Source organism: Chelonoidis abingdonii, chromosome 4 (assembly GCF_003597395.2).
Source record: "Chelonoidis abingdonii isolate Lonesome George chromosome 4, CheloAbing_2.0, whole genome shotgun sequence".
In the NCBI taxonomy this organism is placed as follows: Eukaryota; Metazoa; Chordata; order Testudines; family Testudinidae; genus Chelonoidis; species Chelonoidis abingdonii.
The window spans coordinates 4,431,678-4,443,012 of record NC_133772.1 but is presented as its reverse complement, the minus strand read 5'-3'; positions in this window follow the sequence as shown (position 1 = coordinate 4,443,012).

Genomic DNA, 11,335 nt, shown 5'->3' with positions numbered 1-11,335 from the left:
GCCCTGGCTCTCCTGCACAGCTCCAGCATCTCTCGCCATGCCCTGGCTCTTCAGTACAGCTCCAGCACCCTCCTCGCTGGGGTCCTTCTCCACCTTGTTTCATTCCCAGGTATGTTTCCAGCTGGAGACATCAGCAAGCTCAACTCTCCATCCTTCCCCAGAGCCCTCTGAGTTCACCTGTCCTGAGCCTCCTGCTGCTGCTCTCAGCCTTCATCCCTCTCTGGCCATGGATGTCTGGCATAGGGGAGTTTGGAGGTGACGTTCCTGAAGGCCCTCTGCTTTCTCCAGCCTGATTTTGCTCCACTGCTCACCGGGGAACTCTCTCCTCTCCCTCCTTCCAGACATCCCCTTTGTGAGGCTCCCAGCCCAGCCGTGCTCTGCTCCGCTCCTGAGCTCTGCGTTCATGATTCTGCCTCCCTCTCTGGATTGTCGCTTGCTTTTGGGCTCTCAGTTATAGCTGCCAGGCCAGCCCCAACCTTCTCATTTCAGCAAAGGAGGTGCACCTGGACTGGAACAGGATTTAAAGGTCCAGCTACTTTGCTACACAGCCCATTTAAAATGGACTATTGGGGTCTGAGGGTTCTATGGCAATTGGCTGGAATGTTGGGATCTGAAGATTCCATGTCAGTTGGGATCTGGAGGTACCATGGCAATTGGGCAGAATGTTGGGGTCTGTGGATTCTGTGTCAGTTGGGTTGAATGTTGGGGCCTGGAGGTTCTGTGGCAGTCATACAAAGGAGATATTGGGATCTGGAGGTTCTGTGGCAGTCGTGGGAGGGGGATATTGGGATCTGGAGGTTCTGTGGCAGTCATGGGAGGGGAATATTGGGATCTGGAGGTTCTGTGGCAGTGGGGTGGGGGTGCTGGGATCTGGAGGTTCCATGCCACTTGGGTGGAATGTTGGGCTCTGGAGGTTCCATGGCAGTTGGGCATGTTATGGTTTGGCAGCTCTGTGACAGTTGGGTGGGAGACTGGGGCCTGAGGTGGACAGGGGGTCACAGGCGTGGGGTAAATACCATAGTCACTAATCCTGGAGGGAGCTGACAAGGCAGAAATGTCTCTAGGATTCATGGCCCCTGCTGTCACTGAGCTCACAGTTTTGTGGAGACTGTGGTCAAGCGCATACCTTGGGCTGAGACCCAACTCATTTCACACTAGGCCTAATGAACATAGCAAATGAGATTCACACACTAAGGTCCTGGCCTGTATACCATTCCCCACCCCCCTGAGCCACCCACTCCTCTGCCCTGAGGCTGCTCAGCATCCGTAGAGTGGAAAGGCTGCACGTCCCATTCCCAGGCCTGAGAACAGAGGGGATAGTTCCTGTCTATATAAAACCAGGGAGGCTCCTTTTGGCTTATCTCTGGGTCCCTCAATCCTGGAGAGATATAGACAGATGTAGGGAGCCTAGGGCAGAGCAACAGACATGATCAGAGGCTGCAGGGACCAGTTTACAAGGGGAGAATAAAGGAGCCAGTTCAGCGGGGGCTGAGTGGGAGATCTGCAAAAGGGGGTGGTGCTGGGATCCAAGGGTTTGAATCCCAGTCTGGGGGCCTTTGCCTCTCTTGCTTCAAGAACAAAGGAAATTCCCAGTTCCCTGGTGTAGTGGGGTGACCCCCCGCTCCAGCCCTGGAGGGGTTGGAAAAGCCCTGCTGAGGGCTGGGGCTGGGCAAGGTAAAACCCTGGCTGATTGAGGGAAGTGGCTGCAGCTGGGGCCTTGCCCCAAACTGAGCAACTGGGCCTTATAAGAAGGTCAGGGAAGCCAGAGGGAGCAGGCTCTCTCTGACTGTAGAGAGAGACAGGCCTGGCTGCTGGGGACCTCACCTGGGGGACCTAGAGTGAGGCAGGGCTGGGGAAAGGCCTTAGGATCTAGGAAGCCCTAGACTAGCAACTCCCCAGGCTGCAGGGCCTAGTTCTAGGCCCACCTAGGCATTGGGCTTGCAGAGGGGCAGCTGGAGGGTGGGTAAAGGCAGCTAGTCCAAACCCTTTGTTGCCTGTGATGAGCTGCTGATAGACTGCAGTCTGCCCCAGGGCACGGGGACTAAACAGAGATGGCAGTAGCCACAACTGAGGTGACGTGGGGACAGTGGGTTGGGGATTCCCCAGGGAGGGGAGACCCTGTAAGACTGTGGGGTACTGCAGGTGACAGCACCCCAGTTAAAGGGGCACTGGGGTCCAGGGAGGGACTCGGGGGCCAGAGGACAGGAGAATTATCAGCCTGCAGAGGGTGTTCCTGGGTTGAAGAGCTAATTCCTGAGGACAACCAGCAGGAGGCGCCGCAGCAGTGAGTGTGTGCCATGCTACACCTGGTCATGAAGTTTCACGACACTGAATCATAACTAGATTTCTCTCCTTAAATCTGTGATCCCTGGTTCTCTATTGCCCATCGGTAAAATGACACTGTGACGTTCCCCTGGTGTTATCTAGACCAATAATCTGCTAGGTCACTCCAATCCTTGACTCTGGGAGCCAACCTTACGCTGCTCTGCTCTGAGACTTCCAACTCCTGGGCTGTCTGCTCACAGCCTCTGGCATGTAAGCTGCTTGGATTGTGCAACAAAACAACACAAGCCAACATCTCTGGTCCCAGACACAACCCTAGGAGCCTCTGTCTTGTAGTGTCCAGTTATGCCGGCTGGATGCTGCAAGCCTATATGAGTTTGTCAATTTAACAAAGAAATTGGTATGTACCGGGCTTGTTATCCCAAGGGGTGTCTCTAACACGTTTCAGTTCAAACGCACTGCTTCGGTAGAATAAACAAACAGATTTATTAACTATAAAGATAGATTTTAAGTGATTATAAGTCAAAGCATAACAAGTCGGATTTGATGGAATGAAATAAAAGCAAAATGCATTCTAAGCTCATCTTCACACATTCAGTGCCTTTACAAACTTAGATGCATCTCACCATAGGCTGCCTGGTTGCCCTTCAGCCAGGCTCTCCCATTTGATCAGCACTCCAGTCGTTTGGTGGTGATGTCTGTAGATGGAGGAGGAAGAGCATATCAAATGTCTTTCCCTTTTATCATGTTCTTTCTTCCCTCTTGGTTTTGCCTCGCCCCCCTTCACAGTCAGGTAAGCATTACATCATCACAGTCCCAAACTGACCAAAGGAAGGGGAATGACTTACTCGAGACTCCAACAGATCCTTTGTTCTTGCCTAGGCCAGTGTCCTTTGTTCCTGTGAGGCTGGGCTGGGTTTGTCCCATACATACCTTGATGAGGTGTGAACTGCCTCTCTGCTCTTGGGGAGTTCTTGCCTGGGCTTGCTTTAAGCCATGAGGACACATTTTCAGCCTCATAACTATATACAAGAAATTACAACCTATAACATTACTATAACAACGATTATTGTAACATTACCATAGCAACAATGCTCATTACATCACGAGCCTTCCAAAGATACCCGACATGACAAACTTTGCATCGGATACCAGACGGTCATTTTATAAAGATGAACATGGAGGTGTCGGGTGTTCCCACAAAGTACAGAACGTCACGGACACTACATCAGAACAATTCCTCGAAAGGATAGGGTGGACTCTCCAATCAAGTTTGTACTGGCTTCTGTCAAAGATACAGTGGTCAAGATTTTCAAAAGGGATTAATAATTTGGGAGGGAAATGAAGGCACTAATAAAACTTCATCTGGAATACTGTGTCCAATTCTGATCACATGGTCCAGAAAGATGAATTCAAACTGGGACAGGTGTAGAGAAGGCAGTTAGGATGATCAGAGGTGTAGTAGGAAAAGAGCCTGAGATATAAGCCCTTGTATTAGAGCTGCATCCATTGTCATGGGCATACATGTCTTAGTATCCTCGTATAGTCTACCAGGTGCTATTACCATGCTTTGTCAACAATAAACCTGGTCTTTGTACCTTAACGGATCTTATGGTCATTGGGCGGTTCACTCAAGGCCTGCTGTGTTGGCTGTCTGCACAGAGCTGGGGCAGCACACAGGGAGAACACATACACACAGCTAACAACAAGAGGAATGGAGTACCTACTTTATGAGAGAAGAGGGAAAGAGCTTTTCAGAATTTGTAGTTTTTTTTTTAAATAATTTTGATGGATAATATAAATGTTTATTTTCAAGTAGGGCTGTCAATTAATTGCAGTTAACTCATGTGATTACCTCAAAATATTAATCATGATTTAAAAAATTAATTGTGATTAATCACAGTTTTAATTGCACTCTTAAACAATAGAATACCAATTGAAATTTATTAAATATTTTGGATGTTTTTCTACATGTTCGAATATATTGATTTCAATTACGTCACAGAATACAAAGTGTACACTGCTCACTTTATATTATATATTACAAATATTTGCACTGTAAAATGATAAACAAAAGAAATAGTATTTTTCAATTCACCTCATACATGTACTGTAGTACAATCTCTTTCTCGTGAGAGCTTACACGAGGCACTTTAAAAACTTGTCACTGTTTCTTTGTCTGACCTTTTCTGATGTGTCAGATTCTTTTTTATGTGAATGTTTCTCGTCTGATCTGACCCATACTTTATCCTCTTCCATCCTCTGCTCCTGACTATAACCTAGAGAATCTCTATCAATAGACTCTCCTCTCAGAGAAGTTTCAGTCCGATCTACAGTGCAAATAAGGGGTGGTCACATAAACACTACCCTATACCGGAAACCTACTGACTGCTATACTTACTTACATGTTTCCAGATTTCATACAGACCACATCACACGATTCATTGTCTACAAGCAAGCTCTAAGATACAATCACATTTGCTCTAATTCCTCAGACAGAGACAAACACCTACAGGAACTCTATCAAGCATTCTTAAAACTACAATGTCCACCTGGTGAAGTGAAGAAACAGATTGATAGAGGCAGAAGAGTACCCAGAAGTTACCTACTACAGGACAGACCCAACAAAGAAAGTAACAGAATACCACTAGCTGTCACCTACAGCCCCCAACTAAAACCTCTCCAGCACATCATCAAGGATCTACAACCTATCCTGAAGGATGATCCCTCACTCTCACAGACCTTGGGAGACAGGCCAGTCCTTGCTTACAGACAGCCCCCTAACCTGAAGCAAATACTCACCAGCAACTACATACCACACAACAAAAACACTAACCCAGTAACCAGTCCCTCCAACGAACCCCATTGCCAACTCTGTCTGCATATTTATTCAAGGGACACCATCATAGGACCTAACTACATCAGCCACACCATCAGGAGCTCATTCACCTGCACATCTACCAATGTGATATATGCCATCATGTGCCAGCAATCTCCCTCTGCCATGTACGTTGGCCAGACCGGACAGTCTCTATGCAAAAGAATAAATGGACACAAATCTGACATCAAGAATTCCAACATTCAAAAACCAGTAGAACACTTCAGTCTCCCTGGACACTCAATAACAGACTTAAAAGTGGCAATTCTTCAACAAAAAAACTTCAAAAATAGTTAATCACTAGGGGTATCTCAATGGTTCTCCAGGCGCCTGTGGATCACCATGGGCATTTCACAAGAATTAATACAGGCTGGTCTGGAAAGGTGCATGACACACACATCTTTCAGAACACCTACCTGTTCAGGAAGCTGCAAGCAAGGACTTTCTTCCCGGACTGGAAGATCACTGTAGAGGAAGTCAAAATGTCCATTGTGATCCTGGGAGACCCTGCCTACTCCTTAATGCTGTGGCTCATGAATCCATACATGGGGCAACTTGACAGCAGGAAGGAGTGGTTCAACAACAGGCTGAGCAAGTGCTGAATGACTGGTGAGTGTGCATTTGGCCATTTAAAAGTCCACTGGCGATGTCTGTATGGGAAGCTGGACATGGCTGATGACAATATTCCATAATTGTGAAGGAAAGGGTAAAAGCTTCACTCAGGGCTGGGAGCACAGGTTCACCACATGGAGGTTGAGTTCGAACAGCCGGAGACTAGGGAAATTAGAGGGGCACAGCGCAGGGCCATAGTGATCATGGATGCTTTGAGGCAGCAATTTGAAGCTGAAAGCCACTAATATTTGTTGCTATGCTTGGGATTGCGGTGTTTGTAATGCTAGGTGGTGATTGGTGCACATGATGAAAGAAGGGGCTTTAACATAACTGTATGTTGCTTTGCAGTGCTCTTTTTGCTTTCACTTAATAGAATAAAGATTGCTTTCAAACAAACACTATTTTTTTATTGAAAGACAACAACCAGAGGAGTGAGTCAAATGAAAAAATTCATCAGCAGGGAGGAGAATGGGGGAATGGAAGGTCTCAAAAGGAGGAGGGGTTCTGAGATGGCTATAGATTTGTGTATGTCCAGGAATCATACCCAGCCCTCTTCTTTGGAGTATGATGCAGCAGGTGCTTTACTTAAGCAGGGCCAAACTGCAGCGGGATGGGTGTTGAATGCAGTGGGTATTGGGAGTCCACACTGCTGGACTGCAAGGAGGGAGGAGTGGAATGCTGCAGGTAGACAGTGGAGCCAGGAAGTTGATAAGAGTGTGTTGTCAGAGTGGGGGAGGCACACAGGAAAGAGTTTTGTGACAGCGGCTACAGGTGAGGGTGGGCACGGAGCTGCTCAGTTTGAAGAGCTAGTATTGCCTGGAGCATGTCCGCTTGGCCCTCCATAACTGTTAAAAGCCGCTGCGTGGCTTCTTTCTAGTGTGCCACATTCTCCTTTCGTTCCCTCTTCTTGGTGTCCCACCACTCTTTCAGTTCCTTTTTCTCAGTGGCAGAGTGCATCATAACCTCATACATAAAGTCCTCCTTAGTTCTTCTTGGACACTTCCTAATTCTTCACAATCGTTCTGCCACCAGTAAGGGAGGCTGGCCTCCTGAGGTCATCTCTGTGAAGTTTAAATGCAAAATTTTACAGAAGCAGTGTTGTTTTCAACACAGAAAACACTGTTTCAGTGCTTTAAAACACAGCCAGTACTCTCACACCTGACACTAACTGGCAAACACACATAAACCACAAGACCCCCAAAATGGTGAGTCGCTGCAGGGGCAGGGTAGATCACTCTTCCCAGAACCCTGCTGTACACTGTGCACGTGGCTCCTGGGCACTTGGGGAGAGCCAGCACTGTAGGGGGGCCTGATAATCATTCCTGTCCCCACACTTTCCAGAGAAGGTGATCATTTTGGAAGATATTTTGCTGCTGAGGGTGAGCAGGGAATCAAGGGAGAGTCTTCTCCAAGCCTGTGGCTTCAGCCCTGGCCCCTATGCAGCTCGCCTGTGTGCAGCTGTGGTCCCTCCACCCTGGACGGCACAGTGGTGCCAGAAAGTTACCGTTAATGGAGCAAGAAACACAGTAGGTCTGCCGTGGAACCTGTGGCAGCAGATTGCCCAGTATCTCCATGACAGTTTCCTGGAGATCTCTGAGGGAGAGTCACATGAAGTGAGGGGTGTATCAACAACCAGTTCTGCTGCTCAAACTAGGCATGAAGTGGGAGACAAACCTGATTTCTGCAACCCTTCTGCCCCAACAAGTCACTTCAGAAATTCCTAAAATCAGATCCACTTATCAGGCGCCTCCTCTCCTATTTGCACTTCACCAATGTTCACTTGCTGTGTCTGGCTAGGCTCCTGCAGGGTAGAAAAGAGCTCCTGATTGCATGCATCTCTGACCTCCGAGTCATCCTCTGCCTCTGGTTCCACCTTCCCCTCCTCATCCAAGATTGCCTCCTCCTGGCTTGGTCGACTCTCTACTGGCAATGAAGCCAACGAAGTATCCACAGGGGACTTCGCAATGGAGGTGGGGTTACCACTGAGTATTGCTTCCAGCTTTTTGTAGAACCAGCAGCTCGTTGGTGCAGCACCGGAGTGACAGTTTGCCTCCCGCGCCTTGTGGTAGGCGTTCTGCAGCTCCTTCACTTTGACCCTGCACTGCAATGTGTCCTGATCACAGCCTTTTTCTATCATGCATCTAGAAATCTGTCCATAGGTATCATAATTCCGACGGCTGGAGCACAGCTGTGACTGGACTGCCTCCTCTCCCCAAATACCACTGAGGTCCAGCAGCTTGGCATTGCTCCAAACAGGGGATTGCCTGGTGCATGGAGCAGGCACAGCCATCTGGAAAGATGAGCTGAGACCACTGCACGCATCACTGAGCAAACAGGAAGGGGACTTTCAAATTTGCAAAGGAATGTACGGGGTGGGGCTGATGGTTGGTCACCTGAGGGCCGGGCAGTAGAGTTCAAACCAATGGCCAGAGAGGTGAGAACAGACATTGTGGGACACCTCCCGGAGGCCAATCGCAGTGCTGTAATCACCATGGTGTCTACACTGGCACTGCAGCGCTGTAGCCCCGGCACAGAAAACACTATTCCTCTCGTCGAGGTGGTTTTTTAGAGCGTTGCATCTGCACAGTTTCTGCGCACTAAGTGGTTTGGCAGTGTGTACGCCTTGGGAGTTACAGTGCTCAAAGCTGCTTTACTGCACACACAAACTTGACAGTGTAGATGGGGCCTTAGAGCTTGGCTGTAGACAATGGATCGTATGATGTGGTCTGGATGAAAGCTGGATGCATGTTGGTAAGTATAGCGGTCAGTAAGTTTCCAGTATAGAGTGGTGTTTATGTGACCATCATGTATTTGCTCTGTACTGTCCAGGAAATGGATCTCTTGTGTGGACTGGTCCAGGCTGAGGTTGATGGTGGGAAGGAGTTCTGTCACAAACATAATTAATGCATTTTTTTTTTAACGAGCATCATCAGCATGGAAGCATGTCTTCTGGAATGGTGGCCAAAGCATGAAGAGGCATACGAATGTTTAGCATATTTGGCACATAAACAAATTGCAATGCCATCTTCAAAAGTGCCATGCAAACATCTGTTCTCACTTTCAGGTGACGTTGTAAATAAGATGCGGGCAGCATTATCTCCTGTAAATGTAAAGAAACTTGTTTCTCGTAGCGATTGGCTGAACAAGAAGTAGGACTGAGTGGACTTATAGGCTCTAAAGTTTTACCTTGTTTTGTTTTTGAGTGCAGTTATGTAACAAAATCTACATTTGTAAGCTCTCATGAGAAAGAGGTTGTACTACAGTACATGTATGAGGTAAATTGAAAAATACTATTTCTTTTGTTTATCATTTTACAGTGCAAATATTTTAAAGCTGAGGGGAATTAACCATCAGAAGAACTCACTCAGGGCTATGGTGGAGTCTCCTTCACCGGCAATTTTTAAGTTACGATTGGAAGTTTATCTAAAAGTTCAGCTCTGGGAATTATTTTGGGGACATTCTCTGGCCTGTGTTGTACAGGAGGTCAGACGAGATTACCATAGTGGCCTTGGAATCAATAGTGGTCCATCACATTACTGTAGTCCAGCTGAGAGGTGGTGAATATAACTGAGGCCAGGTTTTTGTCCACCAGGGTGGGACGGAGTGTTCTAGCGAACCAGAGATGATAGAAAAGGTTACCCATAGATGCTGCTATGTGAGAGATCAGCATCAACAGGGAATCCAAGAGTACTCCTAGACTATGGACTGAACTGACCAACTGTAAATGTGCTTGTTCAACCGGAGGAGACTTTACCAGGGCTGTGAACTCTTCAAAGTACTTTCCTCTGCCCACCAGCTATACCCCTTGTCTTGCTTCGATTCTTCATCAGCCAGTTGTTTTTAACCATGAGTTGATCACATCCAAGCACTGGCCATTTTTGGTAGTAGTGGTATGTTGGTGTGTGCCCAAGGGTTTTTAGAGTTGTGTCTCATCTGCATATTGCTTTCACTTGAGTCCATCTGACCATTTCACCTAGCAGTTGCATGTAGATATTGAAAAGGACTAGATGGAATTGATCCTTGTGGGACTCCAGTATCTTTCTGGATATCAAAGTCCCTCAGCCTCATGGTTTAAACTTCTGAGTGGCCTTCCCACTTTACTTTCTGGCTTGGGCAGTGGCTTCACATTTCCAACTCTCACTACATAAAGGAACTTTTAATTGCTCCTTCAATTTAGTCTGAAAGAAAGGTGCTTAACACTCCTAACAGCTTTGCCAGTGAATCAAAGCCCCACTTGATGGCAGCTATTAGCCTCTTCCTTGGGGCACGTTTGTAAATAGCATCCCTTTTGAATTGAGTGGCTAGTCAATAGGCAGGGTCTTGTGGGCTTTTTCTGTGAGAAGGTTACAGTGATGATGGAGTCAGGTATTTCTTTGATGCAATCCTATTTGTTTACAAAGAACATACAAAATCCTGTTTCCCTGAACACAGCAGGAATCAAACAGCAGGAGACAGTTTCTTTGTTCCCATCCCCAACCCCCTTTCTAGCTAGCACTCTGCCCAAAACCTCTCTCACCTTTTAGTCAGGGTCAGGCTTTCAGTGCTTCTGTGGCTAATGTTTCCTTCCTTCCTTCTGCTTCCTTCTGCACCCAGAGCACAGAGCACCCAGAAAACCCCTCCCCTGCCCATAGCTCAGTTTCTGACAGGCCTTTCATGACCTTAATTTTGAGCATTGCTTTCTATGGTTTCAGCTAGCCATTTCATAACGGAGCTTGATGGTTCGTTTTTTACATGTATCCTGAATGAAGGGAAGTTTGAATTAGGCTTTATCCAGCCCAGAACAATAAACCCTTCCCTCTCTGAAAAGACACAGTTTAGCAAATTACCAATGATACAGTCTTAAGTATTTCTATATTAACACAGCGTCTTTCTGCCAAGATGTTTTTCACGCCAACTCAGAGCAGGGAGTCAATCAGGAGCCTTGGGGCTGCTGCCTGTTGAACCCTTGAGGTGGAGCAGCCCATTGTCTGTGTCCACAGCAGGCCATGGGAGGTGGAGCAGACACCCATCATAGCTGCTGCTAGGTGGTAGCCTGGAGCTATCAGCTGCCTGGTAGTACTACTGGTCTGGGTTCTTGACCCAGGGGGCCTCATGTTTGCTTGCCCCCACCCCAGGGCTGTCACCTGCAGGTCTTGGTTTGGAAGATTTATGCCAAAACCACAACACAAACTGTGGACCCCCAATCATGGAAGGCTGGTGTGAAGTTAGGCACATGGTCTTGGGATGCAAGCTCCCAGGATTGCTCTTCCAGGCCAGAGCCCTCCCAGCCTATAAGGAGTTGTGACTGATTTTTGAGTCCAGTATCTCTTGCACTTCGTACTCATTGTGTCCTCAGACCCGTACTGGAGGGGGCGGTGGTTGAGCCTGGTGATTCCAAATATGGCCGAGGTCAAGCCAGGAGTTCCAGAGCATAGAACAGAAACAGTCGTAGCGGCTACCAGAGAGCCATGCTGTTGCCTGGACACGTCCTGGACCACCCCTTGGGTTTTTATGGGACAGGGAGCCAATCAGGAGCCATGGGGCTTCTGCCTCAAACCCATGAGGCAGAACTTCCCATGGTCT